This window comes from Leptinotarsa decemlineata, unplaced genomic scaffold, assembly GCF_025532065.1.
Source record: "Leptinotarsa decemlineata unplaced genomic scaffold, Ldec_3_MD MMD2_tig00026340_RagTag_RagTag, whole genome shotgun sequence".
Classification (NCBI taxonomy): Eukaryota; Metazoa; Arthropoda; class Insecta; order Coleoptera; family Chrysomelidae; genus Leptinotarsa; species Leptinotarsa decemlineata.
The window spans coordinates 11115189-11127415 of NW_027412694.1; the positions used below are offsets into that span (position 1 = coordinate 11115189).

At 34.1% G+C, this 12227-nt stretch overlaps 1 protein-coding gene across 2 annotated transcripts in view; it reads left to right on the top strand.

The window, feature by feature from the left end:
• Positions 1–12227, top strand: part of LOC111508893 (uncharacterized) — a 76858-nt gene that overhangs the window by 24291 nt on the left and 40340 nt on the right. The gene's annotated exons all lie outside the window — the stretch shown is intronic.

A 12227-nucleotide genomic window follows, 5' to 3' on the forward strand; every position in this document is an offset into this window, starting at 1 on the left:
GTAACTGTTTGCATTTGAGTGAGAATAGTTTTCAATCAAACTTTTCAACATTCAACAAAAAAAAAGTTAGACCACATACAGACGAATGTTATCAAAATATATGGCGAATTTTTACTCGTTGCGTTTTTTGCTGACTACAAAATCATGAATGCTGCATCAAAAATAAGATAAAATGGCTTTTCCTGACACTTCATGAAAATGCAATGATTTCCCCAATATTTCCAATTGAAATTATACTAGCACGTGTACGATTCATGCTTCAATTTTATCTCCACTACATATTTGTTGTCCGTTTTAATACGCTATTCGAAACCAAGTACCTACTCAAATTGTTACATGTATACGAATACCCAATTTAACCCAATCAATATTTAATTTGCAAGTTACATTTACGCAAATATTTGATTACCCAGACTTTATTCTTTGTATTATCATCTACATTATAATATTGTTTTTTCATATTCGATAAGATTTCACCGGCTTGGTATATTTATTTTTAACAATATTCCAAGAGTCTTTATTGCGCCCAACAAATGAAATTTTGCAAACTTTTTTATCAGTTATTCATTTAGAATTTGGTTCACTGATTCACAAAGTTTATATTTCATTCGAATATACGTAACAAGTCCGAAATGTTTTCGAACCTTTTGCGTTCTCAATTTTTTCGGAAACCGTGTAAAATAAATCAATGAGACACATTTCTTCATTTTTATATGTAGAACAAAATTAGGAACATTTTATTTCTTATTCGTATTGAATATTGAAATTCGAACACCAAATGGGTACTAACAGAAGCATTCTAATTCTCATTTATATTAATATTTATATGAAAATTCGAGCAACTGCTAATATTGAAGGGATTCAATTTGCTTCATATGCTCAGTATATTTGAATGCCTTTTGTTGAAGTCAGAACAAAAAGGTAAAGTTCCCGTTTCACAATGATTGTTTTCGTCTGATAATTTTTGAATGGTCTTTTCAATTTTAATTTTGTTTGTAAGTCAATTCTCTATGTTGATCCTTCAGCGACATTGGTAGACTTCCAGCCACCGTGTCTTTTCAAGTTTGTGTTGTTTCCATCATTATCTGAAAATAATGTCGCTGAAATTCAACGAATGCTATGGCCTGTGTAATTTTAAGGCTATTTCAAAAATTGGGAATTTGAACAGAACATTTTCCTTTTTATAATTCACGAATAACCTGTTATGCGTGGTTTATGGGATGGCCGTAAAGATAGTGACTAAACAAAAGCAGGTTTTGTTGCCCAATTACAACAAAAGTTCTCTTAATATATGTTTTGAAATCTGGTTATTCACAAGCAACGTATCTTGCTTGTCGTTCATTAAATCAATTGACACTTTTATTAGTTCTTCCTGTATACATGCACCGCCTAACCTAATAATTGTTGCTACCAGAACATAAATCAAAATAGGTTGATACATTTATATCCTACAATCGTAATATTATGTTGAAATTATATTTATAGTCATATGTTTCATTAATTTCTTTTCAATGAATTTTTTTATCTTCTCGCTGTTTAAGACTTTTGATTTCTTCACTCTATAATCAACATTCTATCTTTTAAGAAATGCAAAAACCTTTGGGGAAATGGCTGTTTATGGGAAATAACGTTTTTGGCTTTCTACTACTCAGTCTTGATACAAAAAATGTAGGACTCTTCCAAAGAAAGGAAGGAAGCAATCAATTTCAAAAGAAGTAACTCTGTACATAGATGTGTAGTTGATCATGAAAATAAGTAACTTTCAGACACAAACTGGAAAAAAAGCACTCCAGAAACACACAATTTATTCATAAATTACGACTTCATGTAACGGAATGAATTTGATCTATTCATGTCATCGATGACATTCATTGGCTTATTTGATTTAATCTCAGTTCAAATTGAAAGGCTTATTTTTTCAGATTATTTTTGTGAAAGAAAGTTTTTGGCTTTCTACCACTCCATCTTGATACAAAAAATGTGGAGATCTTCCAAAGAAAGGAAAGAAGCAATCAATTTTAAAAGAAATAAATCTATACATAGATGTGTAGACCATGCAAAGAAATAACTTTCAGCAGCGGCGGCTTGTCTGAGGAGGCAAGGGAGGCTTAGCCTCCCCATAAAATTTGAGGCTATTCATCGCAAAAAATTAAAAGATATTGACAAATAATAATGATTATTTTTTTCTAAAAATTCTTGGGTATCATTACTTTACCATTAATTTTCAATATAAATACATAATATGCCCGAACACTATCACTCACTACGTACTACGTACCACACTGTATCCTGCATTAACAAACATCAAACGCACCGCCCATGAACGAATAACGAAGAAACCATCAACCCGAAATAATGAATGCCATACGTTGATACGTTGTAAGGGAGCCAAGCCTCCGACCGCTTTAAAAAACACAAGCTCCGCGAGACTGATCGAGCCAGCGACATACGTCCCGATTTGTAATTTCAGTTGCAGAAATTATAGCGTTAGAGGAGGCTAGCCTCCAGTTGGTCTTTGAATGCCAACTTTTGCTGCAACGCGTTGGAATTCTACATCTAGGGCAGTAATTTCAGTGCATTCAAACAAAGACAAATTAATTGATGTATTTGATTTTATCCTAAACAGTGACGATTTTAAAACCGACGACCAAAGTCTTAGGGAGGCGAGAGGTTTGAAATATATTTTAAATGATCACAAGTTTTGTTTCTTGTTAGAAATATTTAAATTAATATTTGAACATACCGATGTTGTTTTTTCTATTTTTTAAAATAAATCAACATATATTAATTACTCAAAACAACGGTTTAACAGTTTAACAGAGATTTTAATGAATTTTAGAAATAACGATACGTTTTATAATAATATTTTCGAATCAATTGATTTAACTCTCGAACCGCCGGCGCCGAAAAAAAGAAAAACCAATACCCGATTTGAGACAAAATCATAAACAGGTTTATAATGAAGTATCGGACACCTTTATAATGCAAATCAAAGTTAGATTTGAAGATTTACTCAAATTAAACTACTTTGATTTGTTGTTGTTTGAAAAAGTTTCGTCCTATACCAAAGATTTTCTCCAAAAACTTTATAACGACTTGATAGCTCAGTATCCATTTTTCGATGTTATTCAACTCAAAAATGAATTAATAAAATGAATTAATCGTAACGTACAGCGACCCTTAAATGTTTCAAAATTGAAAGTCTCCTTCAGATTTATTAAATTATATGTTTAAAAATGATTTAAGAGATTGCATGCCTGAGTTATATAAACATATATCTATAATTATGACAATTCCCATAATATCAGCTTCAGTTGAGAGAAATTTTTCAGCATTGAAGAGAATTAAATCCTTTAGTAGAAATTCGATGACTCAAAATATATTAAGTAATATATCTCTTTATCTCTTTCAATTGAAAAAGAGTATATGAAAGAAGTGACAGGCAACCCCCGATTTTATGACGAAGTAATTGACTACTTTGCCAATTTTAAAAATAGAAGGATTCCTCTTATATTTAAAGCATAGTAGGTAATTCAAAAAGTCTGTATATATATTATATATATATATATATATATATATATATATATATATATATATATATATATATATATATATATATTATATAATGTATATAAAAATGCATATTTTATTTATTTAAGTTAAGCACTTAACCAAAGATATTACCAAATATTAGAGTTATGTTTTATTTATTACAGTTTGTAACTCAAACAAAGAATTTTATTTTTATGTTTTTATTTTGTAATTTGCTTTTTTGAGTTTTTGTTCGTCTTGGTTAAAAACGAATGCTATGTTTACTTTTAGTTTGTTTTTTTATTTTTTTCCTTCCTATCCAAATTTACAAAATACACCTTTCAATTCACCTTTCAAAATGTGGGACCCTCGTAGACTATATTGAACTTGAATGCCCGCCAATTAAAAATAGTTTGCGGGTGCCTTGTGAATTCACTCAAACGAACCAGATTTAACCTTCCTTCCTACCCCATCCTTGCTTTAAATAGGTGCGGTACCCCAAAAAATGTTCGCGCCTCCGGCGGGCTTTTCTGTGTATATATAGTCTTTATGACTTTAGCCTCCCCTGTTCTCCAATGCACGAGCCGTTACTGACTTTCAGACACAAACTGGAAGAAAAAGCCCTCCTGAAACAGGTGTTTACATTTTTCTGTACTAAAAAGGTACTTTTTAACATAGAGTACATGTTCCACAAAGGATTCCACAGTTTCAGATTTTTGCGCCTGGACATTGATTTTTTAAGCAAAAATTGTGTTTAGCTGCACCAGCTACTGCATTAGAAAATTCGTAACGAACATTTTCAAACTCACTATCGCGGCTGCTTTTCATTACTTATCGCTATAATTGCGAACAAAAACCATGCCAACATTTAAAAATAATAATGTCAACTAGTTTCATGTCAATTAGCTATCAGTCGTTATTTCGCTGCTAGGCACTGATCAACTGCATTTATCAAAATCATACCTACCAAAATTTTCTTATTCACAATGACAACAACGATGTGATTATTTCCGGTCTCCTCCAAAAAGTACGTAATTATCGGGCTTGGGCTCGGGCCTAAAAAATACTACTTTTTCAAAGAAAAAGCGTCCGGTAAGTGGGTATTTCCCGGACGGTCCCCGAAAAATATTTGGTAAATTTTCGTTTTGAGGACACCCGGCGATTTTGAAAAAATGTTTGCGTGTACTTACTTATTTTCATGCGTAGATTACAAATCCGAAAGAAAAAAGCGGCGCTCTTCCTTATTTACGAAGTTACGGTCCTTCAAAGTTCTGAAAAGGGCAAATTTTCAGCCTTCTTTTTCACAAAATAAACTATTTAAAAACACAAGCATCTATTCACTAGGTCACCTTTACACCTTATTCCTCCTTCTTTGACACTTTTCACTTCAATAAGTGTTATGTTATCCGGGCCTGGAGCTTTCCGAGTGGATAGACGTCTTAGTATGTATTTCACTTCCTCGGGAGATGACGGGGCCAGGGGTGGCACGTTGTTCGTTCGCTATCTCAATCTTCGTACCGTTCTCTCCACCTGTCTCTCTATTTCTTCTACTTCGTCCGTGAACGGGACGTCGTTCTCTCTGCACTGCCTTTCAAAGTTGTCCGCGAATGCTTTCGCCTTTTTCTGGTCCGTGTAGACGATTCCTTGCTCGCCGTGTATTGGCGGACATGGCTGTCGAAGTCCTTTCCTGAGTACTTTCTGCATTCTCCATGCAGACTGGTCTCCAGTGTTTAGTTCTTCCAGACGAGTAGTCCATTGTCTGTCTCGAATTTCTTTTAATTCTTCTTTTAGTATCCTATTTGCTCTTTGCATGCACCTTTTGTCCATAGGCGCGCGAGTCCTTTGGTACCGTCTTTTCAGGTACCTTATCCTGACCATTTCCATCGTTTCTGGTGGGAGCTGTTCTTGGAAGTTAAAGCGTTGGGCTGGAACTTCCCGTGCGCTTCTTTCCATTGTTTGGATTATCGCCTGCTGCAGCAGGCCTTCTCCAGAGCGTGGTATCTGGCCCATCGCATCGTCTATGGCGCGCTGGAATCTATCCAGTCGATGACTCGCTTTCTTGAGTTGTCTGTTACCACTTCACCTCTTCCTATTGTGAATAGAATGGGGTTGTGGTTTGACGAACCTTCGTCTAGTACTTCCATCTCCGTAGTTTCGATGTTCCGCACTAGTGCGATGTCGAGAATGTCCGGGACTTGATCTTCACGCGCGTAGTATGTTGGGGTGTTCGGTGCTACTACTGCGATGTCCTCGAATTATTCTAGGATTCTGCCTAGTTCTCTGCCTCTCCTGTCTCCATTCCTACAGTTCCAGTCACGCGACTTTGCGTTGAAGTCGCCAATGGCAACTGTTGGATGGTGGTCTGGGAACATTTCTGCCATGTCGGTTCTTTCTAGTCTTATACCTTGCGGAGGCAATCTTTCTTCATGTCTGCCACGTGGTCCTTCATTTCTTGGTTTTCCTCCCTTAGTTTCTTATTTTCTTCCTCCATTTTTCAATGGGCAGGGTCCTAAGAGTTTCTAGGAGTGTGTATTGATTTGTTTAATATATTGAATGTTAGGTCTTGTTGTGTTTTGATTTGTACTTCTTCCTCGATAAGTGATTTATGACTGTTGAATTTATGGATGTTTAAGTTTTCCCAAATATCCATACGGTTTCCCTTATTGACTTGTTTTATGAGTTTCATGTTCTCTGGTGGGGGAGAAATTATGTTTGTTTTGTATGGCGTGTGTTGAGAGGTTTGATTTATATACTATTGGGTTTATTATACCTTTTTGTGCTCATCATACCTTTAGATCATAGCTGTTTATTTTTTGTGTTATTTTCGTGTTTGGCTTGTATGTGATGTTGATGTTCAATGGTTTGAAGACGTTTGTTAGTTTTTTGGTTTGGTGTCCTACGTACGTAAATGCTGTCTATCGTTGTGTTGTTTTGTCTGTTGGGGTGGCTTTATCCTTGTTCTGTGTTTAGAAAACAGAACAGAACAGAATTAGAAAACAGAATCAAACAAAAAATACATATATAAATATATATGTCAGTGTTCCATGTAAGTGAATCTCTTAATATACGATATTGTTTAGCAATCCTGTGAATGATATCTGAATCAGTTCCATAACGAATGTTTGGAGTTCAAACTGAATAGGTAAAAGTGGTTTTTCCTATAGTTCAATATCCATATGAAAGTAGTTTCGAAAGTATTTTTTCTTTCGTGTAATTCTATGTTCATATGAAATTAGTTGTTTCGAAAAGATTTTTCTTCACCTTTGTATCTGAAAGAAACTTTTTATAAATAGTTTTCATTGTAGTTTTTCATTTCTTCCTGTTTTTTTCCTGAACTCTAATGAATCCTAAAACAAATTTCCTTTTCAATTTACACTTATTTCACTTTTTCACTAGTCACTTTCCTTGCCCTCGAACTAGTACGCGAACTAATTTAATCTCTGCAGCTAGAATTCTCGCATTCCTCCGCATTCTGAATCTCTCGAGATTCTTAGAATTCTACATGTTAATTCATTGGAGAATGATACCATGGTGACAAGTGACGTCAAACGAAGTCTGATCAAGTGTGAGAATCGTTTTTTTCTTGAATCGCCAATAAATAAAACTGTTCTTTATTCAACAAATTTTTGTAGGTGTCCAAAATAATATTTGATAGTGAACAACTTCTTTTTCCATAATCGAGTTCATAATAATACAGGGTGAGAAAAATTGAAAAAGGAGCAACAAATTGAAAAATGAAAACAAGATTCAACAAAGGCGACCCGCAAGAATTTTTAATGAATATGGAAAATACTGTTACATTATTTTTAGAAAAGCGTAGGCGTCCATTGAAGTTAGAACTGTCGAATCCACATAAATCCGATACGACGTATATTCATAAATATAGTACCGAATAAAATCTTATGTTTACGTTCAGTTTCAAGTCAAGGTTGAACGAGTTAATTTTAGATATAAAACACTGCAAATAATCAGTCTCCATGAATGTTACGTAATACTTGTTACACCTCGAATCCAATGAAGTTTCTTGACCCAACGGTTGTTGACCCAGTTTAATTTTTTTTTTTTTGGTTGTATTGTGTCTGGACAGGTTGCGACACCATTGGATAATTTGAGCAACACCGATGCACACATTTATGACCCTTTTTTGAATATTAAAAAAACTTCAATAAGCAGGTTAAAGTTCTTATGTCAACCCACTACAAATATTTAAAAAAGTTTGCACCACGAAGGTGTAAATGTTGCTTTCAAAACCAACAACAACTTAGGCATGTACATTAAAAATAACAACGATAAAAGTCCAGTTTCAGAAAAATCGGGAGTGTATAAATTATCATGTGGGTCATGTCCGATGTTTTATATAGGTCAAACTGGAAGAACGTTCAAAGCCCGCATAAAGGAACACAAATATAGTTTTCATAATAGAAAAATAAATTCCACATATGCCACTCACTTGATCACAGAAGGACATGAGTGCAACCATGAATACAAGCCTCTCTATTTCTAGAAGAAAGGTTTAAAACTTTACCTGTTGAAGAGTATGGAAATAAACAAAATCAAAAACTCTCATGAACGATCAAACTGAATTGAATAATTCGCCATTATTGGTAAAAATAGTTAGGTATATTTACGGTACTTTCGACAAAAATTATGATATACCTAGTTAACGAATTCATACCTGGCCTTTTCAGGTAGATTCATTCTTTAGAAATTAGGCATACGAGGAGGTAATAGGTTAGAGTATAAAATGGTTGTGATTTAGTTTTAATGTATGCTTGAGAAAGCTATTGTATAGCGAAACACGTGTCGCGGTTTTACAAAAACGGTTTTTGTAAAACCGCGACACGTGAAAATCATTCAATGAACTGTATTAATTAGTTTTAATTTCTATGATACTGCAATAGAAATGTTTGAAAAATTACCTCATTCTGATTTTCGTGAATTTATATAATTGTCCCCTCGTAAAAATGATTTGTGAAATAGGTATTATTTTTACATAAACTCTTTTAGTATAATTTACAGAGTTAAAAATTTGCTCCAGGAACTCTAGCAACTGCAACTGTTTTTCAAATAACGAATAGCGTATTCTTTTGAAAGAGAATGATTTTGAAAGTAAAAACTTCATCTCTTATTAGTGTGAATTAATAGGAGTTTAAAAATAAACCAAATTTCCATTTGGCATCCGAATAGGTATTTTAAAATATAAATATCTTGCAACCCATAATTTGGAATATTTCCAAATTAAAATAACGTCAGACGCATGAGGATGTTGTGTAAACAGTGTTTTACAATGCTTTATCCATTCGGCAGATTCGTGACATCACACAACTTACGCAATATTATTTGTGTTTTCTGGTTCTATCTTCAATTATCACTGGGTTAGTTAAATTTCCATCACGCGTTCACCCATAAAAATCCACTTGTAGAAGTGACTCAACATTTACGTTCGTTCAGAGCAGGGTTGGCAAGTAGTTTTAGATAGGACCCGGATACTGCGAGAAAATTTTAACGGTCCAGAAAAAAAACGGGAAAATTTTACTTTATGGGATACTCACGGATTTTCGCGATTTTTTCTGTGATGATACTACGTGATGGTAGGAATTCAGAACACTTTTTATTTTTTTTTCGGACTCAATTAGTTTTCGAGATATAGCCTGTCAAAGTTTGTATGATGTCTTACCTTTTTTTATTAAGCAATAAACGATTGCAACTCACATATTTTTAATTCAACACATCTTTTTCCATATCATCGCACTTTTTCTATCCTTTTTCATTCATTTATTGCCAAGTTTCTTGAAATTAGATTGAAATTCCATAATTTGTCACATGCTAACTCATCCTAACCTAACCCGACCTAACCTAACTCAGTCTAACCTTAGTTTAGAATTTTAAAAAACTATGTATCCTCAGCATCTAACCTGACCTCCAAGTTCTAAAAGGAACGTATTTTCGAATATTTACTTTTGTAAAAACTATACAGGGTGTAACTAAATAAGTGTAAAACATTTGAGGAGGTGATTCTTCATCGAAAAAAAGATAGGATCTTTCATATAAAAAAATTTCATTGGAGCATCCCTTGTTAAGATACAGCCCCTTAAAGGGGGTACATAAAATTTGTATAACAATTTTTTTCACAAGCACTAAAAAAGTTACAATATTGAAATTAACCTGACGTTTTGTACTACCAAAGAGACACTTAGCCAGAAATTTATTTGATTCACCCCATGGTTGTAAGGGGTGGAAAACGCAACCCCTAAAATTTATTTCTAATGTAACTTTTTGTCTTATTATTTGTTCACCATTTAAAAATTCATTTCCGATAGCCTGTTTCATTCTAAACAAAAAATGTCTATTGGGTTTTTTGCCCAAAATAAACCAGTTCGCAGCAAAAAATTATTTTACTAACAACTGCAGAGATACATCGTCATAACTGCGAAAATACGAAACTAATCTATCTAGTAGGTCGCTATTAGCGATAGTGACAATTGAATTGGTATGACGCTGTCAGATTGTGAATTTTCGAAATTGAATTAATACTAATTGTGTGTTGTTGTTCTGTTCTTAATTTGTTACTTTAAAACTTCACTAGTTATTGAAATGGCATACACAAATGAGGAAATGGCTGATATGCATTACGTTTAAGGTCTGTCGCAGGGAATGGGTTAGAAGCTTCTAGAAGATATGCTGAAATGTATCCTCAACGGCAGCATCCTTCACATAGAATATTTGCTCGACTTCATCAACGATTACGAGAATATGGTTCATTCGACAAAAGAGCGCAGGATTGTCGTCGCCATCGAGAAGTACGAACACCACAGCTTGAGGAAGCAGTACTTAATTTGATTGAAGAACAACCTACTACCAGTACTAGAAAGATTGCTTTCCAGCTAAATGTTGATCATATGACGGTATTTCGAATTTTAAAGGAACAACTCTTATACCCTTACCATCTGCAACGAGTACAGGCACTGTTACCGCTAGACTTTCCGAACCGTCTTGAATTTTGCAATTGGATGCTGGAAATGGTTAGAAGAAATTGTGACTTTCTAAAGACAAGATCGGGACAAGATTATTCATTTTCATAATTACCACATATGGGCTGATAAAAACCCTCACGCTATTGTCGAAACTAACCATCAAGAACATTTTTCTCTTAACGTGTGGCTCGGAGTATTGGGGATGATTTGATTGGGCCTCATTTTCTACCTCCTCGATTAAATGTTGAGGCATACGTTCAGTTTTTAAGAGAAGTGCGTCCAGTACTGCTGGAGGAATTTCCTTTGGGCGTCAGAAGGGATATGTTTTTAATGCATGATGGGGCTCCCGCCCATTTTAGTCGAGTAGCACGTCAGCATTCAACTGAAACATATGCAAATCAGTGGATAGAGGTCGAAGAGGACCACAGAACTGGCCCGCTCAATCCCCGGATCTCAATCCTCTCGATTTCTCTATTTGGGGCCATTTACAGTATGTGGTTTATCGTACTCCTGTTCACGATGTAGAGGACTTAAGAAACCGCATCATCGATGCGTGCAGGGTAATCAGAGAGACTCCAGGAATATTTGAGCGAATACGAGGCTCAATGCGCCGACGTCTAGACGCATGCGTAATGTCTGAAGGTAGACATATTGAACATTTACTATGATTTCTACATGTTGTGTTTTGTTATTAATAAATTAGTTTTGTTTATTACTCTTTAATCGTTTAATGCAGGTACTAACTATAAAATAACAATAAATCCAGTTCGTATTTATGACGATGTATCTCTGTAGTTGTTCGTAAAATAATTTTTTTCTGCGTATTGGTTTATTTTGATCAAAAAACCCAGAGGACATTTTTTGTTCAGAATGAAACATACTATCAGAAATAAATTTTTAAATGGTAAACAAATAATAAGACGAAAAGTTACATTGGAAATAAATTTTAGGGGTTGCGTTTTCCACCCTTTACAACCATGGGGTAAACCAAATAAATTACTGGATAAGTGTCTTTTTGGTAGTACAAAACTTCAGATTAATTTCAATATTGTAACTTTTTCAGTGCTTGTGAAAAAAATTGTTTTACAAATTTTATGTACCCCCTTTAAGGCTGTATCTTAACAAGGGATGCTCCAATGAAGTTTCTTTATATGAAAGATCCTATCTTTTTTTCGATGAGGAACCACCTCCTTAAAGGTTTTACACTTATTCAGTTACACCCTGTATTTCCTCAACATCTAACCTGACCTCCGAATTCTAAAAGGAACGTATTTTCGAATATTTATTTTTGTAAAAACTATGTTTCCTCAATATCTAACCTGACCTCCGAATTCTAAACGGAACGTATTTTCGAACAGGAGTAGTTGTTTCAGAAGAAACCCCCCTTCCTTTTTGTGAACAAATTACTTATCTGTGAAAGATACTATAGATACACATGCATGCATGTATGTATGTATGTATGTATGTTTGTGTGTAGGTACCACTAATACATTTTTTACAATCAAATGCATTTTCATTTGAGAGTTTCAGTTACTAACGTTTGTGAGTCACTTGTTGAGTATGGTTTCTTTTGATCTGGATAATTTTTCTATTCAAGCGAGTTCATACATAATTTCAAACTGAATTTGATCATATTTGGAATTTAGACGACTCCAAATCCAAGTTCAAGAACGAATTCAAACAATATTTGATAAAAAAAAACATTTTATTGCGTTTCTGATT